This window comes from Rhinopithecus roxellana, chromosome 4, assembly GCF_007565055.1.
Source record: "Rhinopithecus roxellana isolate Shanxi Qingling chromosome 4, ASM756505v1, whole genome shotgun sequence".
In the NCBI taxonomy this organism is placed as follows: domain Eukaryota; kingdom Metazoa; phylum Chordata; class Mammalia; order Primates; family Cercopithecidae; genus Rhinopithecus; species Rhinopithecus roxellana.
Window position 1 is genome coordinate 66,564,428 of NC_044552.1, and position 19,468 is coordinate 66,583,895.

Genomic DNA, 19,468 nt, shown 5'->3' on the forward strand with positions numbered 1-19,468 from the left:
GCTCTGAAAGCTGAGGTGGGAGGATTGCTTGAGCCTAGGAGTTTGTGGTTACAGTGAGTTATGATTGTATCACTGCATTTTAGCCTGGGCAACAGAGCAGGACACTGTCTCAAAAAAAAAAAAAAAAAAAAAAAAAAAAAAAAAAAAAAAAAAAAACAGCATTATGGATTACATAAATACAAAGATCCACAATTTCTATTTCTCCCTCCTTTGTTCCTCTTCCCTAGCACAGAGCACACATTTTCTCCACCACCCTTCATCTGTCCATCCCTGGGATCAAAATGACAGTGGACAGCCCACAAGTCCAAAGGCAAGCTTCCCCTGTAGAGCTCTTCTCTTATAAAATGGAATTAAGTGCAGCTGGGCATGGTGGCTCATGCCTGTAATCCCAGCACTTTGGGAGGCCGAGGTGGGCGAATCACGAGGTCAGGAGTTCAAGAGCAGCCTGGCCAACATGGTGAAACCCTGTCTCTACTAAAAATACAAAAATTAGCTGGGTGTGGTGATGCATTCCTGTAATCCCAGCTATTGGGGAGGCTGAGGCAGGAGAATGGCTTGAACCCAGGAGGTGGAGTTTGCAGTGAGCCGAGATCATGCCACTGAACTCCAGCCTGGGTGACAGAGCAAGACTCCATCTCAAAAATAAAATAAAATGGAATTAAGTTGTCAAAACAACATTCTAAAGGAAAAAAGAAAAAGCCTCCAAATAAATAGGGCAATTATCAAAATATGGAGGGTAAATTACTTCTTTCTAGTTGAAAAAGAGTTATTGGCTGGGCATGGTGGCTCACACCTGTAATCCTAGCACTTTAGGAGGCTGAGGCAGGAGGATCCCTTGAGCCCAGGAGTTCAAGACCAGCCTGGTCATTGCGGCTCACACCAGTAATCCCAGCACCTTGGGAGGATCATTTGAGCCCAGGAGTTTGAGACCATCCTGGGCCTCTTAGCAAGACCCTGTCTCTACTAAAAATTTAGAAATTAGCTGGGTATGGTGGTGCATGCCTGCATTCCTAGCTACTCAGGAGGTTGAGGCAGAAGGATTGCTTGAGCCCAGGAGTTTGAGGCTGCAGTGAGCCGTGATTGCACCACTGCACTCCAGCCTGGGCAACAGAGCAAGACCCTGTCTCTAAAAAACAAACAAACCCAAAGATCATGACTCCTAATGGGGATCCCCTCCCTTCCCCTATTGCTGCATTCATACTGGGTTCCAGGGACCTCTTCCTCCCCTAACCCCTTCACTCCTCCTTGCTGGTGCTGGGATGCTTTGCCAGTCCTTTGTGGAATCTCCAGATCTACCTACACTTTTGTAAATAACGCCTTCATAACACTTAATGATGACCCTGTTTGAGAGTATCATCTGTTTCCTGCAGGGACCATGACCACTACTTTGCATGACTGAAATTTTTAGCCTGCACATCTATGCATCTAGCATTTCACTCTTTCCCAAATGAAAAGGAAACTACAAATAAGCTAACCGCAGAGTGCACAATTTTACATAACTAATAAAATGTATTAGGCATTTTGCTGCAAAGAAAATGAAATAAAGATGTTTTATTATGTACATTAGTTAATGAGGCACAGGAAAGGAATGTTAAGAAAAGCAGGAATGTTTGTCTAGTTCATGGTCCATGATAACCACAGATGGCTGCATTTGTAGCCACATGAGTCATTCAAAAGTGATATGAACATGCACACATAACAATTCTTCCGCTTTTAATGAAACATAAGAAACTGTCAAGCTTTGGAAAATAGAAACAAACATATTCAATGCTTTCTGAAAAATCAGACCTTATTTGAAAAGAAAACTGTTCTATCATCAAATGTATTATGCATTTCTTTTTTATCATTTGAAATAATAGCTTATAAATAACATAGGTCCAGAACTAATAAATGAATTTTTACAAGAGATCTTTCTCTCCCTCAAAAAGGTTTAAATTTACTTTTCAAAATAAACAGCAAATTTCCTGGATGTAAGGAAGAGAAAGGAGTTTCCAGAATTAAAGGAGTTTCCAATTGCTTTTCTCTTCTATTTTATTTATTTATTTATTTATTTCAGTAAGAACACAAGGTGAGATCTACTATCTTAACAAATTGTTCAGTGTACACTGCAGTATTGTTGACTATAGGTGCAATGTTGTACCACAAATCTCTAGAGCTTATTCACCTGACTTTACTGAAACTTTATGCCTATTGATTAGTAACTGCCCACTCACCTCAGCCCCTGGCCACCATCATTTCACTCTTTGGTTCTATGAACTTGACTATTTTAAATATCTCATATAAATTGAATCCTGCAGTATTTGTCTTTCTGTCAATAGTTTATTTCACTTAGCGTAATGTCCTTAAGATTTATCCATGTTGTTGAATAATTGCAGAATTTCCTTCTTTTTAAAAGTTAAACAGTATTCCATCGTATGTATGTATACATTTCCTTTATTCATTCCTCTGCTGATGGACATTTAGATTGTTTATATATCTTGAATATTGTGAATAATGTGGCAATAAACCTGAGAATGCTAACACCTCTTTGGGATCCTGATTTCAATTCGTTTGGATAAATATCCAGAAATAATGTTGCTAGGTCACATGGCAGTCCTATTTTTACATTTTTTAGGAACATCCATACTGTTTTCCTTAGTGGCTGCACCATTTTGCATTCTCCATAGTATGCAAGGATTCCAATTTGTCCACATCCTCACCAATATTTGTTGTGTTTTGGTTTTTTAATAATAGCCATCCTGACAGGTGAGAGTTGGTATCTCACCGTGGTTTTGATTTGCATTGCTCTGATGATTAGTGATGATGAGCACCTTTTATCCTCTGGGAGCCTCCCATTTCCTGTCTCTCATTGATGAGAATTTGCCCATGAGGAGTTAATATCCCTATACTCTCCTAATGTGTCAACTAGCTTCTTTCATTGCTGTTCAAGATGCCAGAGCCCATGCTATTCAGATTCTTGGCCCATTTTTTAATTTTTTTTTTCTTTTTTTTGCTATTGAGTTATGAGTTCCTTACATATTTTAGATATCAACGCCTTATCAGATACATAGCTTGCAAATATTTGCTCCCATTTCATAGGTTTTCTTTCCACTCAGTTGATTGTTGCCTTTGCTGTGCAGAAGCTTTGTGATTTGATGTAACTTTACTTATTTTTGTTTTAGTTGCCTGTGTTTTGGGGGTCATAGCCACGAAATCATTGACAAGACCAACATCAAAGAGCATTTCCCCTGTGTTTTCTTCTAGAAGTTTTACAGTTTCAGATTTTATGTTTAAGTCTTTAATCCATTTTGCATTGGATTTCGTATGTGATGTAAGATAAAAGTCCAATTTCACCCCTTTGCACATAGATATCTGATTTTCCCAATACCATGTGTTGAAGAGACTATGATATCCCATTATGTATTCTTGGCACCATTGTTGAAGATCAGTTGACTACATACATGTGAATCTATTTCTGGACTCTCTATTCTGTTCCATTCATGTATACTTCTATCTGTTGGCCAGTAACATACTGTTTTGATTACTGTAGTTTTGTTATACATTCTGAAATCAAGAAATGTGATGCCTCATCTTTGTTCGTCTTTCTCAAGATTGATATGGCTATTCTTGGTCTTTTGTGGTTTCATTTGAACTGTAGAATTGTTTTGTCCCTATCTTCAGACAACATCATCTCCTATATAGAACACCCTAAGGCTCCATTTTTTAAACATGTTAGAACTAATAAAGGAATTCAACAAAGTTGCATAATACAAAATCAACACACAAAAATCAGTTGCATTTCTATACATTAACAAAGAACTATCTAAAAAGGAAATTAGGGAAACAATACCATATACAATAGCACCCAAAAGAATAAAATACTTGGGAACAAACTTAACTAAGGAGGCAAAAGGCTTGCATAAATAAGAATAAACTTAACTAAGGAGGCAAAAGAGTTGTATACTGAAAACTACAAACTTGTATACTGAAAACTTGTATACTGATGAAATAAATTAAAGAAGACACAAAAAAATAGACATCTCATTCCTGGGCTGCAAGACTTAATATTGCTATTCTCCTTTTTTAGAAAAATAAGCAAACTCAAGTATGCAGAGTTAAGTTAGTCATATTTAATCTTTGATTCATTATACATCATCATCATCAGTCCAAGCATATCCCTCTTTTATTTTATTTCATTTTGAAAATAATAAAAGGTACACCCCACATACCCATTATCCTAACCAAGAACTAGAATATTACTCATCAGTCACAAATCTCATATGCTTCCCCACATTTTCTCAGTACCACCTATGTCTTAGACCTCAGCCATTTGCCTTGCCTTAGCCCCAGCCTGTGCCTGACCAACTCACCTAGGCTACCCAGTTCCCTCCTAGGCTGTTGAGGGTCGGCTGTCCCCTTGACTGTCAACTCTGCAGCTGGGTCAACCATACACACCCAGAGTTCCTAGTTCCTCCTGCCCTTTATGGACTCTGACAAAAGACCACACTGCAGGGCATAGGCTTGGCACCTTGAACAGCAACAAAAGAAGGTGACACATTGTGAAAATATAGGGACATTAACTGCTCATGGAAAAATTCTCACCAATGGGAGACAGGAAATGGGACACTCCCAGAGGATAATTTTCTTCTTCCCTTCCTCTCTTCTATAGACTATACCTTACAGCTTTCCAGAGAAGTTTCACTGAGTGGGACACAATTGCCTAGTGCCCATTGTGTCTCTGTTTGGCTCATTTTGAAGTGATAGTCAGTAAGGTTGTACATCATTTTGTGTATTAGTTTGTTGGGTCTGCCATAACAAAGTACCACAGACTGGGTAGCTTAAACAACAGAAATGTGTCTTCTCACAGTTCTGGAGGTGGAAGTCTGATCAAGGTGTCAGCAGCATTGGTTTCTTCTGAGGCTGTTGTTGTTGCTGTTGTTGTTGTTGTTGTTGTTGTTGTTGTTGTTGAGATGGAGTTTTGCTCCTGTTGCCCAGGCTGGAGTACAATGGCGTGATCTCGGCTCACTGCAACCTCCGCCTCCCGGGTTCAAGCAATTCTCCTGCCTCAGCCTCCCAAGTAGCTGGGATTACAGGCACATGCCACCACACATGGCTAATTTTTATATTTTTAGTAGAGATAGGGTTTCACCATGCTGGCCAGGCTGGTCTCGAACTCCTGACCTCAAGTGATTTGCCCGCCTTGGCCTCCCAAAATGCTGGGATTACAGGCTTGAGCCACTACACCCGACCTGAGGCCTCTTTCTTTAGTGTGTAGGGAACTTCTTCTCCCTGACTTCACATGGTCTTTCCTCCATGTGCATACATATCTGTGTCCACATGTCCTTGATTGAGCTCACCATAATGACTGCATTTTAACTGAATCACTTCTTTAAAGACTGAATCTCCAAATACAGTTACATTCTGAGGTACTGGGGTTAAGAGTTCAATATGTGAATTTGGACAGAATGTAAATCAGCCCATGCCATTTTGTGCCACTTCGTGTCTTCTTTTGCCTCCCTTCTCTTTTTTTCTCACCTTGCCTTGGGCTTGTATCTTCCAAATAAATCACCAAGAGTTTCATCCTTGACACTGGCTCTGTTTGCAGAGATTTGGGCTAATGCAACTGTCTGTCACATACCTGTGGCTTTCTTCCTTTCCCACAATCTTGCTGCCTCGCCATGGGTAACCAACATCCTAAACTTGGTCTTTTCACGTAAGTGTTGTGTCTAAATTATATATTTTTCAGTTTTACCTGTTTCTGAATGTTTAAAAAGAATGTAGCTGGGCGTGGTGGCTCACACCTATAATCCCAGCACTTTGGGAGGCTGAGGCAGGTGGATCACGAGGTCAAGAGATGGAGACCATGTTGGCCAACATGGTGAAACTCTGTCTCTACTAAAAATAAAAAAATTAGCTTGGTGTGGTGGTGCGCACCTGTAGTCCCAGCTACTTGGTAAGCTGAGGCAGGAGAATTGCTTGAACCGGGAAGCGGAGGTTGCAATGAGCCGAGATCATGCCACTGCACTCCATGCACTCCAGCCTGGGCAACAGAGCAACACGCCATCTCAAAAAAAAAAAATAAATAAGAGTGTAACTTTGTATGTTGTCTTCTGATGCTTTTTCCCACTCAGCACTGTATTAATAAAACTCATCTCTTTGATATGAATAGCTGTAATTTATTCATTTTTACTTGCTGCAGAATATTCCATGGTAAGAATATACCGCAATGTAAACCTTTTTTGTCAACAGACATTGAGTTGTGTTCTACAAAGGCAGATGGCCAAACAGCACACATAACAGGCCCCCTAGAGACCCTCTGCTGGGGATGCCTTGAGAAAAAGCAGTAGTAGGAGTGCAGGTCCCCTGCTGTCAATTTCATCTGGGGCACTAAATAGACGGCTAAAGAAGCCCACTCTTGAAATCCAAAAAAGGTTCCCTAAACCTTGTGGGGATTGTAAGCTCTATGATGAAGGAGGCACCAGGCCTCTCCTGGCATCATCAGAGGTTGTGTTTGCAGCTAAGCAACATTGCAAACTAGCAGCAGGATTTGCTTCATTAGCATCCATGGCTGGGGAACAAGGGGCCCTTCCCTCCCCTAACAGCAGCAGCAGAATGGGGTCTAAGCCTTGCATTTGATGAGACTTCACTGCCCTAAGTCTTAGGTCATTGCCAGTTTCCATGGAGCTCCACAAGAGCCTGACTTCTTTTCTGGGAGATTAACTTGTAGAACACTTTGACATGTTAGCATTGTCTTCTGAGGTAGTTAGTGGTTTGTTTGTTTGTTTGTTTTGAGATGGAGTCTCATTCTGTCACCCAGGCTGGAGTGCAGTGGCATAATCTCAGCTCACTGCAACCTCCCACCTCCTGGGTTCAAGTGATTCTCCTGCCTCAGCCTCCCAAGTAGCTGGGATTACAGGTGCCCACCACCACGCCTGGCTAATATTTGTATTTTTAGTAGAGACGGGGTTTCACCATGTTGGCCAGGCTGGTCTCAAACCCCTGATCTCAAGTGATCCACCCGCCTTGGCCTCCCAAAGTGCTGGGATTGCAGGTGTGAGCCACTGCGCCCAGCCTAGTGTTTCTAAACCCCAGGATATATATCTAGGAGTGAAACTGCCGAGTCATAGGGTATGTGAATATTCAACGCTAATTTAACCTCATACCCGTAATATACCAGATCCCACTGATCGTTCTAGCATATCCTCCAAGTATTTTCTAATCATTTCACTTTTGCCAGTCAGTTAGGTAGAGAGCAGCATCTCCCTGTGGTTTTGACTTCACTTTCCCTGCTCGCTAGTGAAAATCACTTCATGTGTACATGGACCATCTGATTCTCTTTTGCGAAATGACTTTTTGCTCATTTTTGTGTTGATTTGTCTTTCTCTTGCCAATTTGTATGAATTGTATGTATACATTCTTACTGCCAATCCTTAGGATTTTTTAATCTCTCAATTTGTAACTTTAAAAAAAATTTTTCTTTAAGGTGTCCTATGATGAGGAAAAGTTCTAAGCTTTAGCATAGTTGAATTTATTAGTCTTTTCTTTTGTACTCAGACCTTTTATTGTCTTCTATAAGAAATCTTTCCCTATCCAAGGTTATAAAAACAAACTTCAAAATGATTCACAAAGAATAAATCATAATAGAAGTTAAAAATTAGTTAGAATTGAAGGGTAATGAAAATGCCATATACCAAGCCTTGCAAAACATGGCAAAAGAAATGTTTTGGAGAAAATGCAGTCTTGAGTAGTAATATTAGAAAAGAAGAGTTGTAGATTAATAAGCTAAATATCCAACTTAAGAAACATGTCAGAGACCATTCATCCTGACCAGTATCACTCTACCAACCTTCCTTGAAGTTGCAGTGGCTGTGATTGTCATTTCTTTTGTTTTTTGAGATGAGGGTCTTGCTTTGTCATCCAGACTGGAGTGCAGTGGTGTGAACATGGTTTACAGTAACTTAAATTTCCCGGGTTCCAGTGATTCTCCTACCTCAGCCTCCCAAATAGCCGGGCCCACAGGTGTGCACCACCAAGCCTGGTTGTTATATGTTTTTGAGAGATGGGGGTCTCACTATGGTGCCTAGGCTGGTCTTGAACTTTTGGTCTCAAGCAATGCTCCTAGCTCAACCTCCCAAGTGTTGGGTTTCTGACTGTTAGCCACCACACCCGGCCTTATTATTGTCATTTCTAGGCCAGGTTGGTTGAGTATTCATTTTCCTGAGGCCCATCCCCCAATTTACCAGGTGGATAATACCAGGGTCACCTTGAAGTCCAAAATTGGAGACACCATAACCAAACTGGAGACACCAGGAGCAAGCCAAGTCCCTGAGTCACTAGCTGGAGGAGAGCCACAGAGCATTACCCAACCTGGAACATCCAAAGTGGACTTTGATGAGGAAAATGTAAACTCTTATTGTGTGAAGTCATTGAGATTTGGGAGTTGTTTGTTATAGCATGAGCCTAATACAATAAGTTAAAAAAAAAAAAAAAAAGGAGGAAGAATTCCAAAGGAAACAGAAGAAAAGAGAAAATAAAGAGCAGAAATCAGTGAAATTGAAAACAAAGAAACAACAGAAAGGCCCAACAAAGGGACCACTGTTCTTTCCTGAACCTCAGGAAAGCCATCAGATAACTGTCCGATTCTGTTCTTAGTCCTCTTGCCAAGTCTATTTTCCTCTCCCTACGCTGTTCATAAGAAGAGCATATCGAGAACCTGCATATATAAAGCTGTGTGGGTTGGATTCTTTGTTACTTATACCTCCAATGGCCAAATACACTTTCTTCCATCACAGGAACCAAAGGAAAGAGATGGTCTGAGCACAGAGAATGAATTTAGGAAAGAGGTGACTGGTTTGGGCTGCATCAGGAAAACGCGAAGGTTAAAGACGAGAGCAAGAGACCAAAATGCAGGGAGTACAGGTGGAAAAGGGCAAGTGGAACAGAGGCACCCAGGGCAGGAGAGCAGGGCTTCCTGGCAAGCTTAGGACGCATGCTCCCCCTGCAACGAGAGAAGGTAAAAGCAGAGTTGTCTTATTTGCATGCATCAAGTATTTTCCATTGCCAAGAAAAGAATTCAATCCCATTTCCCATGTAATGAGTGAAGCGTAGTCTATGTTTTCAGTTAATTCTACAAGAGTCCTTTTGAAAAAAGTACTCCAAAGAATTAATTGGGAAAACAATCATACAAAGCCCTGGTAATAGTCACCATCATCATCCATTGCTGTTTACAAAGGAGTCTCTGTTTTTAATCATGCGGGATCTCTTTATTTTAATTTGTTTTCTTTGTTGAACTGCATCATAATTGACTGTCTCCTGCTACTTGTTATCTTTTTGTAGAGCAGGATGTGTGGGGGAGCAGAATTTCCACTTGTTTCCTTTCATCAACAAAGTAGAACATCACAGACTCAGATGAGCTCTATGTAACAATACGCAAAGGACATTACTTGAAAACTCAACTTTCTTGTCTCAGACTTTTATTGGTGTAGTTTGTTGTCTCCAAAAGAGCTGCAACAATATTCTCAGTGGTTCTGCCACTCAGCCCCTTGGGATGAAGTTTCTTAGTAATATTTCACTATTTAGTCTACAGCCTCACTATGTATGTATGTACGTTTTGTTTGTTTGCTTGTTTGAGACCGAGTCTCACTCTGTCATGAGGCTGGAGTGCAGTGGTGCAAACTGGGCTTACTGCAGCCTCTACCTCTCAGGCTCAAGCGATCTCCCATCTCAGCCTCCCGAGTAGCTGGGACTACAGGTGTACACCACCACACTCGGTTAATGTTGTTTGTTTGTTTGGAGGCAGGATCTCACCATGTTGTCCGGGCTACTCTCGAACTCCTGGGCTCAAGCAATCCACCCACCTCAGCCACCCAAAGTGCTGAGATTACAGGCATGAGCCAACTGCACCCAGCCAGCCTTAGTATTAATAGACCTGGTTTCCTCAGGTCCAAATCCCTCTCCTTCAATCAAACGTTATACAACTGGAACTGTCCTCCACATCAGCTCCATTTATAGAGCATTCTATTTCCTTACCTCCCCACCATTAACTTTTCCCTGGCTAATTTGAAACTGCCTTATGAACTTTAAATGAGTTCTTTGTGGACGACAGAAAGTGCTTACATTCTTAGCAGTTCCTGTAATCCTGTAACCAAAGAAGCATTGTTGATGGCCAAGGTCTATTCTTCCTATAAATATGATTGAGTTCTGACACCTGGTATAACGTTTTCTTTAAAATGAGAGCCAATGTAATAAAATTCTATATGGAATGGTCTGTAAAATGCTTTAATAAAATTAAAACAATTTCACAGGAAATTTTAATAATTTTTTCTAACTTTCTTTTCTGATTGCACAGTTAATTTTACCATCTAGTTACTTCAATAATATTTTCTCTGCCTACAGAGCAAATATAAGGGTAAATTATACAGACCCTGCTTTAGAAAAGCTTACAATTCAAGCTGGTCTAACTAACACGATGAGTCAATGCTATGGAAAAACAGAAGAAACCAATTAATTCTGTTCAGAGTAAGACCAAAGAGGATCTCGTATGGATGACCTTGGGACTTATTGGGGTAACTAGACTGAGAAGGATGAGTCCATTACCAGGATTTAAGAATCCAGAACTAAGTGCTAAGTAAGGAGTTTGAGGAAAGCATCAGCTAAAATTCACGAATTGTTAAATTACCACATACATGAAGTTTTATACCCTGGCATTTGTGTTTTACGTTGGCTAAAGAGTATAATTCAATAAGACCATTGGACACCTTTAAAGGCGCTTCAGTGGTATTTTTTCATTGAGGAGAAGTCTGCAGAAGGGTAGCCCTTTCAAGTAAAACAGTACTCTAAGCACGGTTAGCTTGCATGTTCTTCCATTTATTTAAGTGCCTTAAAAACAAAACGAGAATCAAAATCTTTTTTTTTTTTTTTTTTTTTTGAGACGGAGTCTGGCTCTGTCGCCCAGGCTGGAGTGCAGTGGCCGGATCTCAGCTCACTGCAAGCTCCGCCTCCCGGGCTTATGCCATTCTCCTGCCTCAGCCTCCCGAGTAGCTGGGACTACAGGCGCCCGCCACGTCGCCCGGCTAGTTTTTTGTATTTTTTTAGTAGAGACGGGGTTTCTTTTTTTTTTTTTTTTTTTTTTTTTTTTTTTTTTTTTTTTTTTTTTTGAGGCAGAGTCTCACTCTGTCGCCGGGGCTGGAGTGCAGTGGCCGGATCTCAGCTCACTGCAAGCTCCGCCTCCCGGGTTCAGGCCATTCTCCTGCCTCAGCCTCCCGAGTAGCTGGGACTACAGGCGCCCGCCACTTCGCCCGGCTAGTTTTTTTGTATTTTTAGTAGAGACGGGGTTTCACCGTGTTAGCCAGGATGGTCTCGATCTCCTGACCTCGTGATCCGCCCGTCTCGGCCTCCCAAAGTGCTGGGATTACAGGCTTGAGCCACCGCGCCCGGCGAGACGGGGTTTCAACGTGTTAGCCAGGATGGTCTCGATCTGCTGATCTCGTGATCCGCCCATCTCGGCCTCCCAAAGTGCTGGGATTACAGGCTTGAGCCACCGCGCCCGGCCGAGAATCAAAATCTGGACAGATCTTGGTTTAGTTCTTTTCTTCTCTAAAAGTAGGTTTCTGTTTTTTTTGGAGGGGATTTAATTGCTCATCTAATCTAAATGCCCATAACAAAAATAATACAAAATGCCAATGTAACCAATCCACCATGATTGTTTTTTCTTTTTTTCCTAGGAATTAACAGTGGCAGGCCCCGGAAATAGATGGGTAAGAGCAAATCTGTGGTCATCAGCAGGTGCACAGTCCAATGGGTGTGTGAGATGCATGCACAGGGCAGACAGTACAGACGGCAACTGTGTTGGAATTAACAGGGTAGACCCTGGAAACAGATGAGCAAGAGCAAATCTGCAGTCATCACTAGGTGCATGGTGCAGTGGGGGTGTGTGAGATGCACAGGGCAGACAGTACAGCCTGCAACTGTGGCGCAGGGACAGAACGGGATTGAATTTCGCTAAAAAGACAAAGGAAGAAAAAGTATGGTATCTGTCCTCAGGGCACTTGCAACCCATTAGGTAGAATCATATGAACTGCAGATTACGCAGGTAAAATATGGCCACATATCCACACCTTCATAGGGCTCTGCCTGACACACGGATGACACAATCACAGGAGCCCAAGCAGGGAAGGGGCCGAGAAAAAGTGGACACAACCCCACCCCAGTCCAGCGGTGCAGATCAATAAACCAAGACTTACGGCCAACCTGAAATAGATTCTATTCATGAAAGTCCTTCCAGAAACAACATTCAGGATGATGGCATCAGTGTTACCCAAGTGTCTGATGGTCTGGATGTCACATCTGTGTGTGTGCCCAAATGGATGAAATTCATGCACAACCAATAAACTGCACAAAAGTGATTGTTATGCTGAGCCGAACAACCATTTTTTACTTCCCTTTGTCTCTCCCATAGTTTCTCTTTCCTTTTCACTTCCTGGACCTACCAAAGCCTTGGGTGGGCAGGCATCCAGTGACTGTCCTTTTCAGCTTCGACGATGGCAACACAATCTCTTGACTTTGTATTTGTGGAAGAGTTCCTTTTCACGATGAGAATTTCCAAAATTGATACCATTCTACATTATTCCTTTATTTAAAACCAAAGGAAACATAGAAACGAGTTTGAGAAATACCATTTCAAGATGGGGATGGGAGGCAAAAACGCTTCAGCCAATTAGGAGGTGGGCAAAATGCTCTGATTCCCTTTGTCTTCATATATCATTTTGTTGAAGGTAATGGAAGGGATTAAATAAAAAAGATATGCTGATGATAAATCAAGTTAATATTAAAAGAATACTCCAGGCCGAGCACGGTGTTTCACGCCTGTAATCCCAGCACTTTGGGAGGCTGAGGTGAGCGGATCATCTGGGGTTGGGAGTTCGAGACCAGCCTGACCAACATGAAGAAACCCATCTCTACTAAAAATATAAGATTAGTCAGGTGTGGTGGCACATGCCTGTAATCCCAGCTACTTGGGAGTCTGAGGCAGGAGAATCACTTGAACCCGGTAGGCAGAGGTTGCAGTGAGCCAAGATCGCACCATTGCACTCCAGCCTGGCCAACAAGAGTGAAACTCCGTCTCAAAAAAAAAAAAAAAAAAAACTCTATTATTCTCAATATTCTAAATGTGTGTCCAATCATAGACTTCGCCATTTCTTGAGTTCTGACTCAGCCAAAACATCCGAGTGAGATTTCTAACAGTAAAAACTGCATCTCTAGGCCACTGACCACACTGCAGCCCTCTGACAGTGTCACACTGGCATTATTTTGCTGCTTATGGACAAAAGAATGAGCAATTGCCTGTTAGCTGGCTCTGAATACCTTATTCACTAGAGGCTGAGATGGAGTCAGTACCGCTACTACAGGAATACGAGTCAACATCTCTTAATGTTGTGTGCCAGACTATGCGAAGAAAGGGCCTTAAAACATTCTCTCATGTAATCACCGTAAGCCTTTGAAGTAGACGCTATTATTATCCCCATTTCATAGATAACTGAGGAGTGGAGAGGTCAGACACTTGCTTCAAGTCACAGATCTTGTAAATGGCAAAGTGAGATAGCTGGGTGATTCGACTTCAAAAGCCGAGCCCCCGCCTGCTTCTATCTGCTTGATGCCAATTTCCAAAAGTCAAAGGCTTCTAAATTCGCACTAATTCCTCAAATCCCTCCCTTATCCTGGTGCAGTCTCAGTTGGAGTGACAGAAAGTTTAGATATGAGTAAGAAAACAGAACCTGACACTCAATTAAAAGGACAATTGCTTCCTTCAGAGACAATCTTACTTTATATTAAACTTCATTTCTGAAGCTCTCTGATTCTCTAAAATAATCAAAATGTTCAGCCCAAGATATGTCAAAATGGTGAAGAAATATCTTAAAATCCACTTTTTATCCCTCTAACAATAAAGTTAAATCCTCCCCTTTAATGGGTCTAGTCAGTGAAAGAACATTTCTCTCATTTTAATCATTTTTCTCCTGATATTTTCTCTCCTTTTAATCATTTCTTCACAAACATCTGAATGTTTACAATGCTCCAGGCAAGAGGAGAGAAAATGATGAGAATATCCTTATCCCCGCGTGTGAGGAGTAATTACTCCATTGACCTTTTAAATACCTCTGAGGTTTATTTCTTAATTTTTTCCATCCAACTTCAGTTTCACAACTTCTTCATGAAACAAGGAGCTTGGTAAAGGAGGCCAGCGAGTAACAGGTTGACTGTGAGCGTGACATGAATGCTCAGGCTGTCTTCCTCAGAGAACAGTGATTCCAATGGTCAGTGACATGCAGGAGGGAATGCAGGATTAGGACTGACTTTCCTTAGGTGTAGACTCACTTGTTTTTTTTTTTTTTTTTTTTTTTTTGAGACCGAGTCTCGCTCTGTCGCCCGGGCTGGAATGCAGTGGCCGGATCTCAGCTCACTGCAAGCTCCGCCTCCCGGGCTTACGCCATTCTCCTGCCTCAGCCTCCCGAGTAGCTGGGACTACAGGCGCCCGCCACGTCGCCCGGCTAGTTTTTTGTTTTTTGTTTTTTGTTTTTTTTTTTTTTTTTTTTTGAGGCGGAGTCTCGCTCTGTCGCCCGTTCTGGAGTGCAGTGGCCGGATCTCAGCTCACTGCAAGCTCCGCCTCCCGGGTTCACGCCATTCTCCTGCCTCAGCCTCCCGAGTAGCTGGGACTACAGGCGCCCGCCACCTCGCCCGGCTAGTTTTTGTATTTTTAGTAGAGAGGGGTTTCACCGTGTTAGCCAGGATGGTCTCGATCTCCTGACCTCGTGATCCGCCCGTCTCGGCCTCCCAAAGTGCTGGGATTACAGGCTTGAGCCACCGCGCCCGGCCGACTCACTTGTTTTAATCCCTGAGGTATGGTGTAAATGGGCAGTGCATGAACAGGTGATCAACTCAGAAGACGAGCTTCAGAAAGGTTGCCATAGAACTTTAGAATATGCCTAGGGATGGCCAAGTTACAACCAGAATTGAGTCCTTAATCACTGACTCCATGTGTATTTCTATGGAAGGGATATGGACTATGTGCTCCAAAAATTCTGAAAAACTGTGTGTGACAGTCTCCTGGCTGTGTAGCAAGCATTATTTTGTTGCTTATAGACAAAATTTCTCTCCTCTATCCAAATCAGTAGGCCATAGGCCATTATTTAAGAAAAATTTTTGAGTACAAAAAATTTGTCTTTTATATACACACATGCACACATACATAGGGTTTGGGACAGACTCCACACCCCTAAAACTAGAGGAAAAACGAGGCCCTCTAGCTGGTCTGAACATGATGTAATCGCTTTTTCCTTTACTTATGTAAAAGGTACCCTTTGTCAAATCAGCACACTTCTGGCAATAATTCTGGCCCCAAATAAATAGAAACTCTAAGGTGAAACTTAGCAATTGTGAAATTTCCAAATAATTAAAAGGTAAATTTTACAGCAAAAAGATTTTTTCTAATTCCATATGGCCATAGGCTATAAAATATATATGTAAGTTCCCTTAGGTATTACCAAATGTGTGTTGAGGTCCTCAGCTAGGGTTGAGGGACCCTAACTAGGGTTAATACATCATGCAAAGTTTTCCATGTATTGGAAGAAACATCAGAAGTTGGCCGGGCGCGGTGGCTCAAGCCTGTAATCCCAGCACTTTGGGAGGCCGAGACGGGCGGATCACGAGGTCAGGAGATCGAGACCATCCTGGCTAACACGGTGAAACCCCGTCTCTACTAAAGAAATACAAAAACTTAGCCGGGCGATGTGGCGGGCGCCTGTAGTCCCAGCTACTTGGGAGGCTGAGGCGAGAGAATGGCGTAAACCCAGGAGGAGGAACTTGCAGTGAGCTGAGATCCGGCCACTGCACTCCAGCCTGGGAGACAGAGCAAGACTCCGTCTCAAAAAAAAAAAAAAAAAAAAAAAAAAAAAAAAAAAAAAAAAAAAAAAAAAAAAGAAGTCAGCTTTTGTGTGCTCCTTAAGCCAGTTTTAAAATAGATTTTAAAATACTCACCTTCCAGCTGATTAGCATGAAAGGTTTGAAAAAAATACAAAAGCAGAGTGCTATGGATTGAATGTTTAATGTCCTCCCAAAATTCCTATGTTGAAACCCTAATCTCCAACGCAATGGTATTAGGAGGCGGGGCTAATACTATCAGCGGGCCTTTGGGAGGTGAGTAGGTCCTGAGAGTGGAGCCCTCATGAATATTAGTGCCTTTACAAGAAGGGAAAGGAGAGCTTGCTTGCTTTCTTTCTCTCTCTCTGCCATGTGAGGATGCAATGGGAAGACAGCTATCTGCAAACCGGGATAAGGGTGCTCACCAGGAACTCACCTTGATCTTGGACTTCCCAGCCTCCAGAATAGTGAGAAGTTTCATTTAAGCTACCCAGAGTATGGTATTTTGTTATTGCAGCCTGAGCTGATTAAGACACAGAGTAACTTACAAAATCAATAACATCAAGTATCATTGGCCAAACCAATGAGCGGCCATACCAAAAGTAGTTTACTTTTAAGATGTCCATCCTCCACAGAATCTCCAAGGAAGTAGCTTGCAGTAGTCTCATCCCCACAGAAATGACGCAGTGATTTTATGAACAGGGTAGGAGCAAAACGTGAACTAATGGTCTACAAATCTAATCTCATCTACAGTAGGAGAAAACAAGTCAGGCCTACTTCTCCATACCACGCATGCCTATGGTAGCAAAAAGGCAGCATGAGTCTCATGTTTTGCTGGTGACATTCAAGTGTCAGACACATTTACTTACTCGAGCTCTTTGGGGGATGAAAAGTTTTGTGTCAATACCTCAGGGTTTGCTGCAATACTAACAACCTAAAAGTGAATGTTGACAGTCTTCCAGGGAAAAAATTTTAAAAAGAAAGCCCACAAAATAGATTCGACAATTTCAGGTTTGGTGTGGAAACAACTGAGAGAGAAGTAGAGATAGGAAATGGACAAATATATAGACTGAAACACTACTTAAGGAGGATACAGGATTTCTTTAAAAATACTTCTTCTGAAAGAGATGGTACCCCCCGACCCACCCCGTCAACAAGAGGCAGTTTTGGAAATGTGAGCACGTTAGGGGTGCCACTGATGGGCGGCCACTACAGAGATTTAATGTGTTGGAGCATGGGTACTCCACAAGCCCTGCAGCCTACGGCCCTCACAGCAAAGAACTGACCCCATCAACACAACTTTCAGCTGCCCCACCAAATATTCATATAGATGGAAACTCAGTTTACCATAACAAATCTATGATCTCATTTCTTTTTATACATAAACACACAGAGAATTTTCTGCCCAGTTTTAATATGCTTTGAATTTTTCAAGAATGCAATGAGAAGATTCTGTAAATGGAAGGAAGCCTGTACAGCCAAGTGATTACGAGCAAGGAAGCCAGAGCCAGGCTGCTTTCCTTTTAATCCCAGCTCTACCATTATGAGCAGATAACCAGGATAACCAGCAATAACCTGGATAATTCCCTCATATGTAAAATGGGACTAACAGCAGTACTCACCTCATAAATTTATTAGAAAGGTATTAGAACAATGCCAGGCATACCACAAGCACTGTATGAGTGAAGCCATTACAGACTTGGTATGCCTAAAACTTTATCAAGAATTGGCCACATTTTAGAAAATCATACTGCTGACATCAACCCCGTTCCTGGTATTGAACTGCCAATGCAGCGGGTCTGAATTGATAACTACCACATTCATGGTGATTTTTCATATATTTATATTTATACACACACACACGAAGTATGTGCCCTGCTTAGTAATTTAATTACGTCTTGTAATATAACCATGCTAGAGCATTTACAGATGAAAATAATTACTTCATTATAAATTATTTTATCTGTTTCAGTTAGAACATCACTGATGTGTATGTTTTAGAGGCTGATTATATTACCTGCTAGTTTCATTTCAGAATAGTAAATGGAACGATGTTTTTATGAGTGAAGGTAAGCTTTATCATCCACGATTTTCATTTGAAGATTGAAAAGTGATGCTATAAAATATTATAATAGGGGTAAGGTGTTGAGTTGTGTCCGGTAGAGTTTTAAAAATCACTCTTTTAAAGTATCCTGTCAAGGAGTTCAAGATCAGCCTGGCCAACATGGTGAAACTCCATCTCTACTAAAAATACAAAAATTAGCCAGGTGTGGTGGCGCATGAGCCTGTAATCCCACCTACTCGGGAGGCTGAGGCGGGAGAATTGCGTGAACCTGGGAGGCAGAGGCTGCAGTGAGTCGAGCTTGTACCACTGCACTCCAGCCTGGGCGACAGAGTGAGACTCCGTCTCAGAAAAAAAAAATTTTTTTAAAGAAATAAAAATAAAGAATCCTGTCAAAAAGCATCATCAAGCAACTTCACATGTCAACACATGTCCACAATTAAACCTGGATTACTACTGAGGCAAGCAGTTTCCATTAATTTCTAAGAAATCTTATTTATATATGTACATACGTAGAGGTTTACAAAGGTTTGTTTTTTTGTTTGTTTTGTTTTAAGCAGCAATATATTTTTCAAACACAATTCAGGAGAAAACCTCAAATAAAAAGAAAGCCAAAGCTGTGGAGGGTGACTGAAGGTAGAGGAGCCAGAAACTTCTCTGGCGGGTCCTGGGACTCCAGGGAACAAAGGCTGAAAAGCACCGATCTGGTTGGCCACTGCCTATAATGAAGACTGCCTGCCGAACATTCGTTTAAAGGATGGCTATTCAACTCACAAGTGGCATTTTCCCCACAGAAAAAGAGCTCACCAGCCAGCTAAGGCTTCCAAAGCGATTGAACTCAGTTATGCAGCAGAACTACAGCTCGGAGTTCTCCCCACAATCTGGGGAGTAAGAGGAGATGTTGCCACCCACTTCCTCGGCATAAAGCCAGCTCAAGACAAGAGTAAAACAGGCAGGGCTGGCTCACCCCTCCTCAGCACCAGCGCCCTACATGAGATCTCCCCATCCCATACCCCACCCTCCTAGTGTGCTGAACACCCTGCGGTCACACAGTGCAAGGCTCTTCCTTCCGTCTGCCAAACACCCTTGGGTCTCTATGAAATACCAGACATTTTTTTCTTTCTTTTTTTTTTTTTTTGACGTGGAGTCTCCTTCTGTCACCCAGGCTGGAGTGCAGTGGCCTGATCTCGGCTCACAATCTCTGCCTCCAGGGTTCAAGTGATTCTCCTGTCTCAGCTTCCCAAGTAGCTAGGACTACAGGTGCCCACCACCACACCCAGTTAATTTTTAGTAGAGATGGGGTTTCACCATGTTGGCCAGGCTGGTCTTGAACTTCTGACCCCAGGTGATCCACTCACCTTGGCCTCCAAAAGTGCTGGAATTACAGGCATCAGCCACTGCGCCAGGCTGAAATACTAGATCTTCATGGCAGTTCTCTTAGAGGTGGAGAGGAAAACTGCCTGACTGAGCCGGGCATGGTGGCTCATGCCTGTAATTCCAGCACTTTGGGAGGCT